Source organism: Chiloscyllium plagiosum, unplaced genomic scaffold (genome assembly GCF_037043375.1).
Source record: "Chiloscyllium plagiosum isolate Xiang-an unplaced genomic scaffold, Cpla_swu_hap1 HiC_scaffold_41, whole genome shotgun sequence".
Lineage (NCBI taxonomy): Eukaryota > Metazoa > Chordata > Chondrichthyes > Orectolobiformes > Hemiscylliidae > Chiloscyllium > Chiloscyllium plagiosum.
In genome coordinates this window covers 41,521,256-41,540,735 of record NW_028270179.1, presented here as the reverse complement: position 1 = coordinate 41,540,735, position 19,480 = coordinate 41,521,256, and the positions used below count along the sequence as shown (strand labels likewise).

Genomic DNA, 19,480 nt, shown 5'->3' with positions numbered 1-19,480 from the left:
CTTAGATAAACACACGGATGATTTTGAGATAATGTAGGGGAACGAGCTGAGAATAGTTCACAGGTTGGCACAACATCGATGGCCGAAGGGCCTGTTCTGCGCTGTATTGTTCTATGTCCTTACCTCTCCAAAATCCTATCTTTCAACATCTCTGCCAACACTTTACCCACCATCTGAAGTCAGACTCACAGGTCAATAGTTCCCTGCCTTCTCCTTAGATTCCCTACAGTTTGGAAACAGGCCCTTCGGCCCAAGCAGTCTACACTGACCCTCCGAAGAGTAACCCACCCAGACCCATCCCCCGACCCTAATATTTTACTGAGTGCACTTAACACCACGGCCAACCCGCCCTGACCTGCACATGTTTGGGCTGGGGGAGGAAATCAGAGCACTCCGAAGGAAACCCACGCAGACACGGGGAGAACGTGCAAACTCCCCACACAGGCAGTTGCCCCGAGGCTGGAATTGAACTTGGCGCAGTGAGGTAGCAGTGCTAACCACTGAGCCACCATGTCAACCACAATCTTGAGACCGGCAATTAGATTCCAGTCTGTAACTCCCTCCCGGGGAGCTGTTATTCTGTATATAAACCACCCTGAACCCCTCGATGAGATTCCAGTCTGTAACTCCCTCCCGGGTATCTGTTATTCTGTATATAAACCACCCTGAACCCCTCGATGAGATTCCAGTCTGTAACTCCCTCCCGGGTATCTGTTATTCTGTATATAAACCACCCCGATCCCCTCGATTAGATTCCAGTCTGTAACTCCCTCCCGGGTATCTGTTATTCTGTTTATAAACCACCCTGAAGCCCTCGATTAGATTCCAGTCTGTAACTCCCTCCCGGGTATCTGTTATTCTGTATATAAACCACCCCGAACCCCTCGATTAGATTCCAGTCTGTAACTCCCTCCCAGGTGTCTGTTATTCTGTATATAAACCACCCCGAACACCTCGATTAGATTCCAGTCTGTAACTCACTCCCGGGTATCTGTTATTCTGTATATAAACCACCCCGAACCCCTCGATTAGATTCCAGTCTGTAACTCCCTCCCAGGTGTCTGTTATTCTGTATATAAACCACCCCGAACACCTCGATTAGATTCCAGTCTGTAACTCCCTCCCGGGTATCTGTTATTCTGTATATAAACCACCCCGAACCCCTCGATTAGATTCCAGTCTGTAACTCCGTCCCGGGTATCTGTTATTCTGTATATAAACCACCCTGAACGCCTCAGTTAGATTCCAGTCTGTAACTCATTCATGGAAATATCTGTTATTCTAGAAATGAACCGCTACAAGTCACCCTCCGGCCTGACAAATCACCACCCAAGCTTTACTCATAATGTCCTGTCACCCAGCCGACGTTGTTTCCACGTTATTGATAGCCTGATCGGACCACGATTTCCCTCGCCAGTCCCCCCCCCCATGTGGCACTTTCTGAACGGTCCTCTGCCACGTCACCCGTGTTTCCCGCAAAGGAGTTTCTCTCTCGCTTTCTTTGTGACCTTTCCAACGGTTAGTTCAACTGCGTGTACGATAAACCGCGCTCGCTCCCGCTGGTCGAGGCGCAAGATGATTGACTTGTGGTGACCCATAGTTTCCAGAGGGTTCTCGTCCAACCCCGCCCCCCCCACCCGCCCCCCCCCCCCCCATGCGTGGTTAAACTGACTGCCTTGAAGTCTCACCTCCTGGCTTTCATTCACACGCTGACCGAAAGTCTGCTGTTTGCTGGACCTCTCCCCTGGGACTCAGGAAGGGCTCCGAAACCGCTGCTTTATGCCTTTGTCACGTTCTTACAGACCCATCGAGTCTTGGTGGGCATCCCCCCTCCCCCCCCACCCCCCACACCTGCTTTAACAATTGTGGACTTTTCAAATGTGTCTCTCAGGCAAAACCCACCATGCACCCTCTGTTATTCTGTACATAAACCACCCCGAACCCCTCGATTAGATTCCAGTCTGTAACTCCCTCCCGGGTATCTGTTATTCTGTATATAAACCACCCCGAACCCCTCGATTAGATTCCAGTCTGTAACTCCCTCCCGGGTATCTGTTATTCTGTATATAAACCACCCCGAACCCCTCGATTAGATTCCAGTCTGTAACTCCCTCCCGGGTATCTGTTATTCTGTATATAAACCACCCTGAACACCTCGATTAGATTCCAGTCTGTAACTCCCTCCCGGTGTATCTGTTATTCTGTATATAAACCACCCCGAACCCCTCGATTAGATTCCAGTCAGTAACTCCCTCCCGGGTATCTGTTATTCTGTATATAAACCACCCTGAACCCCTCGATTAGATTCCAGTCAGTAACTCCCTCCCCGGTATCTGTTATTCTGTATATAAACCACCCTGAACCCCTCGATTAGATTCCAGTCTGTAACTCCCTCCCGGGTATCTGTTATTCTGTATATAAATCACCCTGAACCCCTCGATTAGATTCCAGTCTGTAACTCCCTCCCAGGTATCTGTTATTCTGTATATAAACCACCCCGAACCCCTCGATTAGATTCCAGTCCTTAACTCCCTCCGGTGTATCTGTTATTCTGTATATAAACCACCCCGAACCCCTCGATTAGATTCCAGTCCTTAACTCCCTCCCGGGTATCTGTTATTCTGTATATAAACCACCCTGAACCCCTCGATTAGATTCCAGTCTGTAACTCCCTCCCGGGTATCTATTATTCTGTATATAAATCACCCTGAACCCCTCGATTAGATTCCAGTCTGTAACCCCCTCCCAGGTATCTGTTATTCTGTATATAAACCACCCCGAACCCCTCGATTAGATTCCAGTCCTTAACTCCCTCTGGTGTATCTGTTATTCTGTATATAAACCACCCCGAACTCCTCAATTAGATTCCAGTCTGTAACTCCCTCCCGGGTATCTGTTATTCTGTATATAAACCACCCTGAACCCCTCGATTAGATTCCAGTCAGTAACTCCCTCCCGGGTATCTGTTATTCTGTATATAAACCACCCTGAACCCCTCGATTAGATTCCAGTCTGTAACTCCCTCCCCGGTATCTGTTATTCTGTATATAAACCATCCCGAACCCCTCGATTAGATTCCAGTCTGTAACTCCCTCCCGGGTATCTGTTATTCTGTATATAAACCACCCCGAACCCCTCGATTAGATTCCAGTCCTTAACTCCCTCCGGTGTATCTGTTATTCTGTATATAAACCACCCCGAACCCCTCGATTAGATTCCAGTCCTTAACTCCCTCCCGGGTATCTGTTATTCTGTATATAAACCACCCTGAACCCCTCGATTCGATTCCAGTCTGTAACTCCCTCACTGGTATCTGTTATTCTCTATATAAACCACACTGAACCCCTCGATTAGATTCCATTCTGTAACTCCCTCCCGGGTATCTGTTATTCTGTATATAAACCCCCCCGAACCCCTTGATTAGATTCCAGTCTGTAACAACCTCCCAGGTATCTGTTATTCTGTATATAAACCATCCCGAACCCCTCGATTAGATTCCAGTCTGTAACTCCCTCTCGGGTATCTGTTATTCTGTATATAAACCACCCCGAACCCCTCGATTAGATTCCAGTCCTTAACTCCCTCCGGTGTATCTGTTATTCTGTATATAAACCACCCCGAACCCCTCGATTAGATTCCAGTCCTTAACTCCCTCCCGGGTATCTGTTATTCTGTATATAAACCACCCTGAACCCCTCGATTCGATTCCAGTCTGTAACTCCCTCCCTGGTATCTGTTATTCTCTATATAAACCACACTGAACCCCTCGATTAGATTCCAGTCTGTAACTCCCTCCCGGGTATCTGTTATTCTGTATATAAACCCCCCCGAACTCCTTGATTAGATTCCAGTCTGTAACAACCTCCCGGGTATCTGTTATTCTGTGTATAAACCACCCTGAACCCCTCGATTAGCTTCCAGTCTGTAACTCCCTCCCGGGTATCTGTTATTCTGTATATAAACCACCCTGAACCCCTCGATTAGCTTCCAGTCTGTAACTCCCTCCTGGGTATGTTATTCGATATAGAAACCACCCCCGAAACCTTCTATCACATTCCAGTCGGGAATATCCAGTCTGTCCCGGCTTTACCGGCCTCATACCCTCCTCCGTGGCTAAGGGATTGCAAATTTCCTGTCCACTGCCTTCCTCTTTTGCTGCTGGCCCTTGGTTTCAGACCCTTCGGCCTGAACTGGTCCATGCTAACCGAAATGTCCGACCGCACTAACCCCAACTGTACAGTCTTCCCTAAGAAAGAGTTGGATCGAGCTCTCAAGGATTGTGGGATCAAGGGTTATGGAGATAAGGCAGGAACAGGATACTGATTGAGGATGATCAGCCATGCTCATATTGAATGGCTGTGCTGGCTCGAAGGGCAGAATGGCCTACTCCTGCACCTATTGTCTATTGTCTAGTGTCTCTGGTCCAAAGGCCTATTGTCTATTGTCTAGTGTCACTCGTCCAAAGGCCTTTCAAATGATGTTAACGTCCCCGAGCCAACCATCTCTGCTGGAAGCTCAATCCACACGCGTGCCAACCTCTGCGTGTTAAAAAAAGATTTGTCCCTCGGGCTCCCTTTTCATCATTCCCCTCTCACCTTCAACTGATGCCCGTCAGCTGTCAATTCCCCAACCCTGGGGAAAAGACAGAGTGCTTTCCCTCTATCCAATACCTCTCCTCACCTTCGACACTTCAGGAAGATAACCCCTGGGACGATGCGGTAACTTGAGATCCGGCAACCTCCTGGTGACTTTCCTCCGCGTTTTGTGGGGGGCTGCAGAGGGGGGAGAGTTTGTAGCAGCGTTCAGGGTGGTGTGTTTATGGAATAACAGATATTCCCGACTGGAATCTGATCGAAGGTTTCGGGGGTGGTTTCTATATCGAATAACATACCCGGGAAGGAGTTACAGACTGGAATCTGATCGAGGGGTTCGGGGTGGTTTATATACAGAATAACAGATACCCAGGAGGGAGTTACAGACTGGAATCTAATCGAGGGGGTCGGGGTGGTTTATATACAGAATAACAGATACCCGGGAGGGAGTTACAGACTGGAATCTAATCGAGGGGTTCAGGGTGGTTTATATACAGAATAACAGATACCCGGGAGGGAGTTACAGACTGGAATCTAATCGAGGGGTTCAGGGTGGTTTATATACAGAATAACAGATACCCGGGAGGGAGTTACAGACTGGAATCTAATTGAGGGGTTCAGGGGGGTTTATATACAGAATAACAGATACCCGGGAATGAGTTAGAGACTGGAATCTAATCGAAGGGTTCAGTGTGGTTTATATACAGAATAACAGATACCCGGGAGGGAGTTACAGACTGGAATCTAATCGAGGGGTTCGTGGATGGAGGATTGCTGGAATTACCGAGTCCCGGGAATGACTGGACGCCAATCGAGGGGACTTAAAGTAGACGTTACAATGGGAAAGGAATCCATCGTAGATCTGTGCTGTCCCCCCGCCCCCCCCCCCCCCCCCCCACCCTCGCCGAGTCTCTCACACAGACACACTCACTCTCAATGACCCAGAGCGCTCCCCTTGTCCCTTTCCCACACATCTCTTCGCTTGCGCAGCATCGCCACCCCCCCCCCCCCCCCTCCCCCACACCCCTCCCCACCCACCCCTCTCACCGGCCCTCCCTATCCCTGGATGCAGAAGCCGCAAGAAGCTGAGAAATGGTCCGACCGAGCCGGAAATGACAACAACGACGGTTGCCATAGATTGTGGTTTCGAGGAGCTCGCTTTGGGTCGGCCGTCGTCTCTCTCTCTCTCTCTTTCTCTTTCTCTTTCTCTCTCTGCGTGCGAGAGGTGATCGCGCTGTCGAGTTCCAGCTCCCAGCAAGACGTTCTATCGACCCCACCCGGCCCGAACATCCCCCCCCCACCCCCCGGGCAGGACCTCCACCACTTCGGAGGCTGGGGAGCTGAGGAAGAGGTGAGTGTGGGTCGTGGATGCTCAGGGAGTCGGAAAGAGTTGGGTGAGGGGTCGGTGGTGAGGGTGGGAGCGGGGGTGGGGGGGGGGAGGGTGCAGAGCACAGAGAGTGATCGGGTGGCTCACGGACCCCGTTAGCCTGGGAACGGAGGGGCATTTCCCCAGCAGCCTCTGCACAAGACGCTCATGCTAGTCTGCAGGTACACAGGTCAGGGGTCGTGTACACAATAACAGCTCCCCCGGGGAGGGGGTTACACATTGCTGTCTGACCGAGGGCTTCGGGGTGGTTTATATACAGAATAACAGATACCCCGGGAGGGAGTTACAGACTGGAATCTAATCGAGGGGTTCAGGGTGGTTTATATACAGAATAACAGATACACCGGAGGGAGTTACAGACTGGAATCTAATCGAGGGGTTCGCGGTGGTTTATATACAGAATAACAGATACCCGGGAGGGAGTTACAGACTGGAATCTAATCGAGGGGTTCAGGGTGGTTTATATACAGAATAACAGATACCCGGGAGGGAGTTACAGACTGGAATCTAATCGAGGGGTTCGCGGTGGTTTATATACAGAATAACAGATACCTGGGAGGGAGTTACAGACTGGAATCTAATCGAGGGGATCAGGGTGGTTTATATACAGAATAACAGATACCTGGGAGGGAGTTACAGACTGGAATCTAATCGAGGGGTTCGCGGTGGTTTATATACAGAATAACAGATACCTGGGAGGGAGTTACAGACTGGAATCTAATCGAGGGGTTCGCGGTGGTTTATATACAGAATAACAGATACCCCGGGAGGGAGTTACAGACTGGAATCTAATCGAGGGGTTCAGGGTGGTTTATATACAGAATAACAGATACCCGGGAGGGAGTTACAGACTGGAATCTAATCGAGGGGTTCGGGGTGGTTTATATACAGAATAACAGATACCCGGGAGGGAGTTACAGACTGGAATCTAATCGAGGGGTTCGGGGTGGTTTATATACAGAAAAACAGATACCTGGGAGGGAGTTACATACTGGAATCTAATCGAGGGATTCAGGGTGGTTTATATACAGAATAACAGATACCCGGGAGGGAGTTACAGACTGGAATCTAATCGAGGGATTCGGGGTGGTTTATATACAGAATAACAGATACCCCGGGAGGGAGTTACAGGCTGGGGTCTAATTGAGGGGTTTGGGGTGGTTTATATACAGAATAACAGATACCCGGGAGGGAGTTACAGGCTGGAATCTAATTGAGGGGTTCGGGGGGGTTTATATACAGAATAACAGATACCCAGGAGTGGAATCTATTTGAGGAAGTGTTTCAGCATTGAGTAATTAATTGCTGTGAGTTGTCGTCTATAACCTGCGTATCCACAGTGGGCTCAGTCACAGGTTGACAGAGGCTGGGGTGGTCGAAGGGTGCCTGTGTGACCGCGAGCCCCCCGTGTGCATTGGGAGAGCTCCCAGATTAGTGCTGGCTGCCTTCCCGTTTCCGAGATATATCCATCTCAGGATGGGGGAAACGTGCAGGGTGCTGACAACCCCACCCCCCCCACCCCTAACTTTGTGACCGACAGAAAGAACTGACCACAATGCTGACGGCGAGGGAGATGGCGTCAGGTTGGAGGGAGATGGAAGACCGATTGGTCAGGTCATTGAATTTCACCCTGAGAGATGGGCAGTTCGGAGGGACGGGGCGGGATGAGGGAGCGCGCAACGGAATACAGGAAGGACAGAGGGATCACGGGATTCTTGTCCACACATCCCTGGACAGGGCAGGGCGATAAGATAGAGCAGTCCGGCACAGCCCAGGCCCTCAACGTGGTGCTGACTTGTGAAACCCTGTTACGCCCACCTCACCGAACACACTCGTCCATTGACCGATTAAATGCCCGTAAAGCTGGTGAGCCTCCGACTGTGCGGCAGTGGGTACCCCAGACGCTGGAGATTCGCGGCAGGTCAGGCAGCGTCCACGAGGAGCAGGGGAAATCCACGTCTCGGACGAAAGCTTCCAGACGAAGGGCTTTTGCCCCGAACCTGGATTTTCCTGCTCCTCGGATGCTGCCTGACCTGCAGGCGCTTTTCCAGCGCCACTCTGACCTGGAGGCGACTACCGATGGGGGCAAAGCATTCCGCGCCCCTCGCTACTCTCCGGGTAAAGGAACGACCTCTGACGGCTGGCCGTTATCGATCACCCCCTCAGGTTAAAGCCGCCAGAGTTTTGGACGGCTGCAGCATGACCCGAGAGACATGGCTCTCTGAATGTCACTTGAACAGTCCTGGGGGCTGGTGTATAAGGGGGGGGGAGGAGGTGACGCTGGAGCTGGACGGAGCTCTGTGGGTCAGGAGGGCTGTGTGTTCAGTTCTGGTCTCCGCACGACAAGGAAGGGTGGGATTGTAATGGAGGGAGGGGAGGGTGCAGAGGAGACTCCCCAGGACAGTGCCCAGGGATGGAGAGAGTGAAGAGGGAGATGGATTAGCATCAGGACGTTCACTTGGGTGCGGGGGGGGGGGGGGGGGGGGGGAATCCCTGATCGAGAGGGAGCGGCTCTTATAGAACGAGCCCCCCGCCATAGTCGAAGCGTCTGGATTGAAGTGGGGGGGGGCGTTATGTGGAAGGCAGGAAGGGGATTTGAGGAAAGGATTAGCCTCTCCCTCTTACCCCCCCCCCGCACCCCCCAGAGAGAGGTGGGGGCTCTGGAACACACTGCCTGGGAGGGTGGGTGAGGCAGGAACACCTCACCACCTTCAACATGGACGGCAATGAGGCACCTGCAGTGTCCGAACATCCCCAGAGGGGGGCGCCAGCGGAGAGGGCAGGCCAGCACTGGATGGGCCGAATGGACACTGCCCCGGAGGATGATTCAGAGATTCTGCATTACACTCGTTCTGAGAGTGTTTGATGGGGGGGACAGTGTAGAGGGAGCTTTACTCTGTATCTAACCCCGTGCTGTCCTGTCCCTGGGAGTGTTTGATGGGGGACAGTGTAGAGGGAGCTTTACTCTGTATCTAACCCTGTGCTGTCCTGTCCCTGGGAGTGTTTGATGGGGGGACAGTGCAGAGGGAGCTTTACTCTGTATCTAACCCCGTGCTGTCCCAGTCCCTGGGAGTGTTTGATGGGGGGACAGTGTAGAGGGAGCTTTACTCTGTATCTAACCCCATGCTGTCCCTGTCTCTGGGAGTGTTTGATGGGGGGGACAGTGTAGAGGGAGCTTTACTCTGTATCTAACCCCGTGCTGTCCCTGACCGTGTTTGATGGGGGGACAGTGTAGAGGGAGCTTTACTCTATATCTAACTCCATGCTGTCCATGTCCCTGGAAGTGTTTGATGGGGGGACAGTGTAGAGGGAGCTTTACTCTGTATTTAAGCCCGTGCTGTCCCTGTCCCTGGGAGTGTCTGATGGGGGGACAGTGTAGAAGGAGCTTTACTCTGTATCTAACCCCGTGCTGTCCCTGTCCCTGGGAGTGTTTGATGGGGGGGACAGTGTAGAGGGAGCTTTACTCTGTATCTAACTCCGTGCTGTCCCTGTCCCTGAAAGTGTTTGATGGGGGGACAGTGTAGAGGGAGCTTTACTCTGTATTTAACCCCGCGCTGTCCCTGTCCCTGGGAGTGTTTGATGGGGGACAGCGTAGAGGAAGCTTTACTCTGTATCTAACCCCGCGCTGTCCCTGTCCCTGGGAGTGTTTGATGGGGGACAGTGTAGAGGGAGCTTTACTCTGTATCTAACCCCGCGCTGTCCCTGTCCCTGTCCCTGGGAGTGTTTGATGGGGGGACAGTGTAGAGAGAGCTTTACTCTGTATTTAACCCTGTGCTGACCCTGTCCCTGGGAGTGTTTGATGGGGGGATAGTGTCGAGGGAGCTTTACTCTGTATTTAACCCTGTGCTGACCCTGTCCCTGGGAGTGTTTGATGGGGGGACAGTGCAGAGGGAGCTCTACTCTGTATCTAACCCTGTGCTGTCCTGTCCCTGGGAGTGTTTGATGGGGGGACAGTGTAGAGGGAGCTTTACTCTGTATCTAACCCCGTACTGTCCCTGTCCCTAGGAGTGTTTGATGGGGGGGACAGTGTAGAGGGAGCTTTACTCTGTATCTAACTCCGTGCTGTCCCTGTCCCCGGGAGTGTTTGATGGGGGGACAGTGTAGAGGGAGCTTTACCCTGTGTCTAACCCCGTGCTGTCCCTGTCCCTGGGGGTGTTTGATGGGGGGGACAGTGTAGATGGAGCTTTACTCTGTATCTAACCCCGTGCTGTCCATGTCCCTGGGAGTGTTTGATGGGGGGACAGTGCAGAGGGAGCTTTACTCTGTATCTAACCCCATGCTGTCCTGTCTCTGGGAGTGTTTGATGGGGGACAGTGTAGAGGGAGCTTTACTCTGTATCTAACCCCGTGCTGTCCCTGTCCCTGGGAGTGTTTGATGGGGGACAGTGTAGAGGGAGCTTTACTCTGTATCTAACTCCGTGCTGTCCATGTCCCTGGAAGTGTTTGATGGGGGGACAGTGTAGAGGGAGCTTTACTCTGTATTTAAGCCTGTGCTGTCCCTGTCCCTGGGAGTGTTTGATGGGGGGGACAGTGTAGAGGGAGCTTTACTCTGTATCTAACCCTGTGCTGTCCCTGTCCCTGGGAGTGTTTGATGGGGGGACAGTGTAGAGGGAGCTTTACTCTGTATCTAACTCCATGCTGTCCCTGTCCCTGAAAGTGTTTGATGGGGGGACAGTGTAGAGGGCGCGTTACTCTGTATCTAACCCCGTGCTGTCCCTGTCCCTGGGAGTGTTTGATGGTGGACAGTGTAGAGGGAGCTTTACTCTGTATCTAACCCCGTGCTGTCCCTGTCCCTGGGAGTGTTTGATGGGGGAACTGTGTAGAGGGAGCTTTACTCTGTATCTAACCCCGTGCTGTCCCTGTCCCTGGGAGTGTTTGATGGGGGACAGTGTAGAGGGAGCTTTACTCTGTATCTAACCCCGTGCTGTCCCTGTCCCTGGGAGTGTTTGATGGGGGGACAGTGTAGAGGGAGATTTACTCTATATCTAACCCCGTGCTGTCCCTGTCCCTGGGAGTGTTTGATGGGGGGACAGTGTAGAGGGAGCTTTACTCTGTATCTAACCCCGTGCTGTCCCTGTCCCTGGGAGTGTTTGATGGGGGGACAGTGTAGAGGGAGCTTTACTCTGTATCTAAACCCGTGCTGCCCCTGTCCCTGGGAGCGTTTGATGGGGGGGACAGTGTAGAGGGAGATTTACTCTGTATCTAACCCCGTGCTGTCCCTGTCCCTGGGAGTGTTTGATGGGGGGACAGTGTAGAGGGAGCTTTACTCTGTATCTAACCCCGTGCTGTCCCTGTCCCTGGGGGTGTTTGATGGGGGGACAGTGTAGAGGGAGCTTTACTCTGTATCTAACCCCGTGCTGTCCCTGTCCCTGGGAGTGTTTGATGGGGGGGACAGTGTAGAGAGAGCTTTACTCTGTATCTAACCCCGTGCTGTCCCTGTCCCTGGGAGTGTTTGATGGGGGGACAGTGTAGAGGGAGCTTTACTCTGTATTTAAGCCTGTGCTGTCCCTGTCCCTGGGAGTGTCTGATGGGGGGACAGTGTAGATGGAGCTTTACTCTGTATCTAACCCCGTGCTGTCCCTGTCCCTGGGAGTGTTTGATGGGGGGGACAGTGTAGAGGGAGCTTTACTCTGTATCTAACTCCGTGCTGTCCCTATCCCTGAAAGTGTTTGATGGGGGGACAGTGTAGAGGGAGCTTTACTCTGTATTTAACCCCGCGCTGTCCCTGTCCCTGGGAGTGTTTGATGGGGGGGGACAGTGTAGAGGGAGCTTTACTCTGTATCTAACCCCGTGCTGTCCCTGTCCCTGGGAGTGTTTGATGGGGGGGACAGTGTAGAGGGAGCTTTACTCTGTATCTAACTCCGTGCTGTCCCTGTCCCTGAAAGTGTTTGATGGGGGGACAGTGTAGAGGGAGCTTTACTCTGTATCTAACCCTGTGCTGTCCTGTCCCTGGGAGTGTTTGATGGGGGGGACAGTGTAGAGAGAGCTTTACTCTGTATCTAACCCCGTGCTGTCCCTGTCCCTGGGAGTGTTTGATGGGGGGACAGTGTAGAGGGAGCTTTACTCTGTATCTAACCCCGTGCTGTCCCTGTCCCTGGGAGTGTTTGATGGGGGGACAGTGTAGAGGGAGATTTACTCTGTATCTAACCCTGTGCTGTCCCTGTCCCTGGGAGTGTTTGATGGGGGGACAGTGTAGAGGGAGCTTTACTCTGTATCTAACCCCGTGCTGTCCTGTCCCTGGGAGTGTTTGATGGGGGGACAGTGTAGAGGGAGATTTACTCTGTATCTAACCCCGTGCGGTCCTGTCCCTGGGAGTGTTTGATGGGGGGACAGTGTAGATGGAGCTTTACTCTGTATCTAACCCCGCGCTGTCCCTGTCCCTGGGAGTGTTTGATGGTGGACAGTGTAGATGGAGCTTTACTCTGTATCTAACCCCGTGCTGTCCCTGTCCCTGGGAGTGTTTGATGGAGGGACAGTGTAGAGGGAGCTTTACTCTGTATCTAACCCCGTGCTGTCCCTGTCCCTGGGAGTGTTTGATGGGGGGGACAGTGTAGAGGAAGCTTTACTCTGTATCTAACCCTGTGCTGTCCTGTCCTGGGAGTGTTTGATGGGGGGACAGTGTAGAGAGAGCTTTACTCTGTATCTAACCCTGTGCTGTCCTGTCCCTGGGAGTGTTTGATGGGGGGACAGTGTAGAGAGAGCTTTACTCTGTATCTAACCCCGTGCTGTCCTGTCCCTGGGAGTATTTGATGGGGGGACAGTGTAGAGAGAACTTTACTCTGTATCTAACCCTGTGCTGTCCTGTCACTGGGAGTGTTTGATGGGGGGACAGTGTAGAGGGAGCTTTACTCTGTATCTAACCCCGTGCTGTCCCTGTCCCTGGGAGTGTTTGATGGGGGACAGTGTAGAGAGAGCTTTACTCTGTATCTAACCCTGTGCTGTCCTGTCCCTGGGAGTGTTTGATGGGGGGACAGTGTAGAGAGAGCTTTACTCTGTATCTAACCCCGTGCTGTCCTGTCCCTGGGAGTGTTTGATGGGGGGACAGTGTAGAGGAAGCTTTACTCTGTATCTAACCCCGTGCTGTCCCTGTCCCTGGGAGTGTTTGATGGGGGGACAGTGTAGAGAGAACTTTACTCTGTATCTAACCCTGTGCTGTCCCTGTCCCTGGGAGTTTTAGATGGGGGGACAGTGTAGAGGGAGCTTTACTCTGTATCTAACCCCGTGTTGTCCTGTCCCTGGGAGTGTTTGATGGGGGGACAGTGGAGAGGGAGCTTTACTCTGTATCTAACCCTGTGCTGTCCCTGTCCTGGGAGTGTTTGATGGGGGGACAGTGTAGAGGGAGCTTTACTCTGTATCTAACCCCGTGTTGTCCTGTCCCTGGGAGTGTTTGATGGGGGGACAGTGTAGAGGAAGCTTTACTCTGTATCTAACCCTGTGCTGTCCCTGTCCTGGGAGTGTTTGATGGGGGGACAGTGTAGAGAGAACTTTACTCTGTATCTAACCCTGTGCTGTCCTGTCCCTGGGAGTGTTTGATGGGGGGACAGTGTAGAGGGAGCTTTACTCTGTATCTAACCCTGTGCTGTCCCTGTCCCTGGGAGTGTTAGATGGGGGGACAGTGTAGAGGGCGCTTTACTCTGTATCTAACCCCGTGCTGTCCTGTCCCTGGGAGTGTTTGATGGGGGGACAGTGGAGAGGGAGCTTTACTCTGTATGTAACCCAACCTGTCCCTGTCCCTGGGAGTGTTTGATGGTGGACAGTGTAGAGGGAGCTTTACTCTGTATCTAACCCCGTGCTGTCCCTGTCCCTGGGAGTGTTTGATGGGGGGACAGTGTAGAGGGAGCATAACTCTGTATCTAACCCCGTGCTGTCCCTGTCCCTGGGAGTGTTTGATGGGGTGACAGTGTAGAGGGAGCTTTACTCTGTATCTGACCCCGTGCTGTCCCTGTCCCTGGGAGTGTTTGATGGGGGACAGTGTAGAGGGAGCTTTACTCTGTATCTAACCCTGTGCTGTTCTGTCCCTGGGAGTGTTTGATGGGGGGGACAGTGTTGAGAGAGCTTTACTCTGTATCTAACCCCGTGCTGTCCCTGTCCCTGGGAGTGTTTGATGGGGTGACAGTGTAGAGGGAGCTTTACTCTGTATCTAACCCTGTGCTGTCCTGTCCCTGGGAGTGATTGATGGGGTGACAGTGTAGAGGGAGCTTTACTCTGTATCTAACCCTGTGCTGTCCTGTCCCTGGGAGTGATTGATGGGGTGACAGTGTAGAGGGAGCTTTACTCTGTATCTAACCCCGTGCTGTCCTGTCCCTGGGAGTGTTTGATGGGGGGACAGTGTAGAGGCAGCTTTACTCTGTATCTAACCCCGTGCTGTCCCTGTCCCTGGGAGTGTTTGATGGGGGGGACAGTGTAGAGAGAGCTTTACTCTGTATCTAACCCCGTGCTGTCCCTATCCCTTGGAGTGTTTGATGATGGCCAGTGTAGAGGGAGCTTTACTCTGTATCTAACTCCGTGCTGTCCCTGTCCCTGTCCCTGGGAGTGTTTGATGGGGGGACAGTGTAGAGGGAGCTTTACTCTGTATCTAACCCCGTGCTGTCCCTGTCCCTGGGAGTGTTTGATGGGGGGCAGTGTAAAGGGAGCTTTACTCTGTATCTAACCCCGTGCTGTCCCTGTCCCTGGGAGTGTTTGATGGGGGACAGTGTAGAGGGAGCTTTACTCTGTATCTAACCCCATGCTGTCCCTGTCCCTGGGAGTGTTTGATGGAGGGACAGTGTAGAGTGAGCTTTACTCTGTATCTAACCCCGGGCTGTCCTTGACCGTGTTTGTTGGGGGGACAGTGTAGAGGGAGCTTTACTCTGTATCTAACCCCGTGATGTCCCGGACCGTGTTTGTTGGGGGGACAGTGTAGAGGGAGCTTTACTCTGTATCTAACCCCGTGCTGTTCCTGACCGTGTTTGATGGGGGGACAGTGTAGAGGGAGCTTTACTCTGTATCTAACCCCGCGGTGTCCCTGTCCTGGGAGTGTTTAATGGGGGGGACAGTGTAGAGGGAGCTTTACTCTGTATCTAACCCCGTGCTGTCCCTGTCCCTGGGAATGTTTGATGTGGGGGACAGTGTAGAGGGAGCTTTACTCTGTATCTAACCCCGTGCTGTCCCTGTCCCTGGGAGTGTTTGATGGGGGGACAGTGTAGAGGGAGCTTTACTCTGTATCTAACCCCGTGCTGTCCCTGTTGCTGGGAGTGTTTGATGGGGGGACAGTGTAGTGGGAGCTTTACTCTGTATCTAACCCCGTGCTGTCCCTGTCCCTGGGAATGTTTGATGTGGGGGACAGTGTAGAGGGAGCTTTACTCTGTATCTAACCCCGTGCTGTCCCTGTCCCTGGGAATGTTTGATGTGGGGGACAGTGTAGAGGGAGCTTTACTCTGTATCTAACCCTGTGCTGTCCTGTCCCTGGGAGTGTTTGATGGGGTGGACAGTGTAGAGAGAGCTTTACTCTGTATCTAACCCCGTGCTGTCCCTGTCCCTGGGAGTGTTTGATGGGGGGACAGTGCAGAGGGAGCTTTACTCTGTATCTAACCCCGTGCTGTCCCTGTCCCTGGGAGTGTTTGATGGGGGGGACAGTGTAGAGGGAGCTTTACTCTGTATCTAACCCCGGGCTGTCCCTGTCCCTGGGAGTGTTTGATGGAGGGACAGTGTAGAGAGAGCTTTACTCTGTATCTAACCCCGGGCTGTCCTTGACCGTGTATGTTGGGGGGACAGTGTAGAGGGAGCTTTACTCTGTATCCAACCCCGTGATGTCCCTGACCGTGTTTGTTGGGGGTACAGTGTAGAGGGAGCTTTACTCTGTATCTAACCCCGTGCTGTCCCTGACCGTGTTTGTTGGGGGGACAGTGTAGAGGAAGCTTTACTCTGTATCTAACCCCGGGCTGTCCTTGACCGTGTTTGTTGGGGGGACAGTGTAGAGGGAGCTTTACTCTGTATCTAACCCCGTGATGTCCCTGACCCTGGGAGTGTTTGATGGAGGGACAGTGTAGAGGGAGCTTTACTCTGTATCTAACCCCGGGCTGTCCTTGACCGTGTTTGTTGGGGGGACAGTGTAGAGGGAGCTTTACTCTGTATCTAACCCCGTGATGTCCCTGACCGTGTTTGTTGGGGGGACAGTGTAGAGGGAGCTTTACTCTGTATCTAACCCCGCGGTGTCCCTGTCCCTGGGAGTGTTTGATGGGGGGGCAGTGTAGAGGGAGCTTTACTCTGTATCTCACCCCGTGCTGTCCCTGTCCCTGGGAGTGTTTGATGGGGGGACAGTGTAGAGGGAGCTTTACTCTGTATCTAACCCCGTGCTGTCCCTGTCCCTGGGAGTGTTTGATGTGGGGGACAGTGTAGAGGGAGCTTTACTCTGTATCTAACCCCGTGCTGTCCCTGTCCCTGGGAGTGTTTGATGGGGGGACAGTGTAGAGGGAGCTTTACTCTGTATCTAAACCCGTGCTGTCCCTGTCCCTGGGAGTGTTTGATGGGGGGACAGTGTAGAGGGAGCTTTACTCTGTATCTAAACCCGTGCTGTCCCTGTCCCTGTGAGCGTTTGATGGGGGGGACAGTGTAGAGGGAGCTTTACTCTGTATCTAACCCCGTGCTGTCCCTGTCCCTGGGAGTGTTTGATGGGGGACAGTGTAGAGGGAGATTTACTCTGTATCTAACCCCGTGCTGTCCCAGTCCCTGGGAGTGTTTGATGGGGTGACAGTGTAGAGGGAGCTTTACTCTGTATCTAACCCCGTGCTATCCCTGTCCCTGGGAGTGTTTGATGGGGGGACAGTGTAGAGGGAGCTTTACTCTGTATCTAACCCCGTGCTGTCCCTGTCCCTGGGAGTGTTTGATGGGGGGACAGTGTAGAGAGAGCTTTACTCTGTATCTAACCCCGTGCTGTCCCTGTCCCTGGGAGTGTTTGATGGGGGACAGTGTAGAGGGAGATTTACTCTGTATCTAACCCCGTGCTGTCCCTGTCCCTGGGAGTGTTTGATGGGGGGACAGTGTAGAGGGAGCTTTACTCTGTATCTAACCCCGTGCTGTCCTGTCCCTGGGAGTGTTTGATGGGGGGACAGTGGAGAGGGAGCTTTACTCTGTATGTAACCCAACCTGTCCCTGTCCCTGGGAGTGTTTGATGGTGGACAGTGTAGAGGGAGCTTTACTCTGTATCTAACCGCGTGCTGTCCCTGTCCCTGGGAGTGTTTGATGGGGGGACAGTGTAGAGGGAGCATAACTCTGTATCTAACCCCGTGCTGTCCCTGTCCCTGGGAGTGTTTGATGGGGTGACAGTGTAGAGGGAGCTTTACTCTGTATCTGACCCCGTGCTGTCCCTGTCCCTGGGAGTGTTTGATGGGGGACAGTGTAGAGGGAGCTTTACTCTGTATCTAACCCTGTGCTGTTCTGTCCCTGGGAGTGTTTGATGGAGGGGACAGTGTTGAGAGAGCTTTACTCTGTATCTAACCCTGTGCTGTCCCTGTCCCTGGGAGTGTTTGATGGGGGGACAGTGTAGAGAGAGCTTTACTCTGTATCTAACCCTGTGCTGTCCTGTCCCTGGGAGTGTTTGATGGGGTGACAGTGTAGAGGGAGCTTTACTCTGTATCTAACCCTGTGCTGTCCTGTCCCTGGGAGTGATTGATGGGGTGACAGTGTAGAGGGAGCTTTACTCTGTATCTAACCCCGTGCTGTCCTGTCCCTGGGAGTGTTTGATGGGGGGACAGTGTAGAGAGAGCTTTACTCTGTATCTAATCCTGTGCTGTCCCTGTCCCTGTCCCTGGGAGTGTTTGATGGGGGGACAGTGTAGAGGGAGCTTTACTCTGTATCTAACCCCGTGCTGTCCCTGTCCCTGTCCCTGGGAGTGTTTGATGGGGGGACAGTGTAGAGGGAGCTTTACTCTGTATCTAACCCCGTGCTGTCCCTGTCCCTGTCCCTGGGAGTGTTTGATGGGGGGACAGTGTAGAGGGAGCTTTACTCTGTATCTAACCCCGTGCTGTCCCTGTCCCTGGGAGTGTTTGATGGGGGGCAGTGTAAAGGGAGCTTTACTCTGTATCTAACCCCGTGCTGTCCCTGTCCCTGGGAGTGTTTGATGGGGGACAGTGTAGAGGGAGCTTTACTCTGTATCTAACCCCATGCTGTCCCTGTCCCTGGGAGTGTTTGATGGAGGGACAGTGTAGAGTGAGCTTTACTCTGTATCTAACCCCGGGCTGTCCTTGACCGTGTTTGTTGGGGGGACAGTGTAGAGGGAGCTTTACTCTGTATCTAACCCCGTGATATCCCAGACCGTGTTTGTTGGGGGGACAGTGTAGAGGGAGCTTTACTCTGTATCTAACCCCGTGCTGTTCCTGACCGTGTTTGATGGGGGGACAGTGTAGAGGGAGCTTTACTCTGTATCTAACCCGGCGGTGTCCCTGTCCTGGGAGTGTTTGATGGGGGGGACAGTGTAGAGGGAGCTTTACTCTGTATCTAACCCCGTGCTGTCCCTGTCCCTGGGAATGTTTGATGTGGGGGACAGTGTAGAGGGAGCTTTACTCTGTATCTAACCCCGTGCTGTCCCTGTCCCTGGGAGTGTTTGATGGGGGGACAGTGTAGAGGGAGCTTTACTCTGTATCTAACCCCGTGCTGTCCCTGTTGCTGGGAGTGTTTGATGGGGGGACAGTGTAGAGGGAGCTTTACTCTGTATCTAACCCCGTGCTGTCCCTGTCCCTGGGAATGTTTGATGTGGGGGACAGTGTAGAGGGAGTTTTACTCTGTATCTAACCCCGTGCTGTCCCTGTCCCTGGGAATGTTTGATGTGGGGGACAGTGTAGAGGGAGCTTTACTCTGTATCTAACCCTGTGCTGTCCTGTCCCTGGGAGTGTTTGATGGGGTGGACAGTATAGAGGGAGCTTTACTCTGTATCTAACCCCGTGCTGTCCCTGTCCCTGGGAGTGTTTGATGGAGGGACAGTGTAGAGAGAGCTTTACTCTGTATCTAACCCCGGGCTGTCCTTGACCGTGTATGTTGGGGGGACAGTGTAGAGGGAGCTTTACTCTGTATCCAACCCCGTGATGTCCCTGACCGTGTTTGTTGGGGGTACAGTGTAGAGGGAGCTTTACTCTGTATCTAACCCTGTGCTGTCCCTGTCCCTGGGAGTGTTTGATGGGGGGACAGTGTAGAGAGAGCTTTACTCTGTATCTAACCCCGTGCTGTCCCTGTCCCTGGGAGTGTTTGATGGGGGGACAGTGCAGAGGGAGCTTTACTCTGTATCTAACCCCGTGCTGTCCCTGTCCCTGGGGGTGTTTGATGGGGGGGACAGTGTAGAGGGAGCTTTACTCTGTATCTAACCCCGTGCTGTCCCTGTCCCTGGGAGTGTTTGATGGGGGGACAGTGTAGAGGGAGCTTTACTCTGTATCTAACCCTGTGCTGTCCCTGTCCCTGGGGGTGTTTGATGGGGGGACAGTGTAGATGGAGCTTTACTCTGTATCTAACCCTGTGCTGTCCTGTCCCTGGGA

The 19,480-nt window shown here is 52.9% G+C and overlaps 1 protein-coding gene across 2 annotated transcripts in view; it reads left to right on the top strand.

Annotated features, from left to right (window-relative positions):
- The first annotated feature begins 5,683 nt into the window (after positions 1-5,683).
- Positions 5,684-19,480, top strand: part of LOC122545650 (perforin-1-like) — a 52,984-nt gene continuing 39,187 nt past the window's right edge. For both annotated transcript variants that reach the window (XR_015754055.1, XM_087981916.1), the window contains exon 1: positions 5,684-5,943. The gene's annotated coding sequence lies outside the window, so the exon portion shown is untranslated. The remainder of the gene's footprint in view (positions 5,944-19,480) is intronic.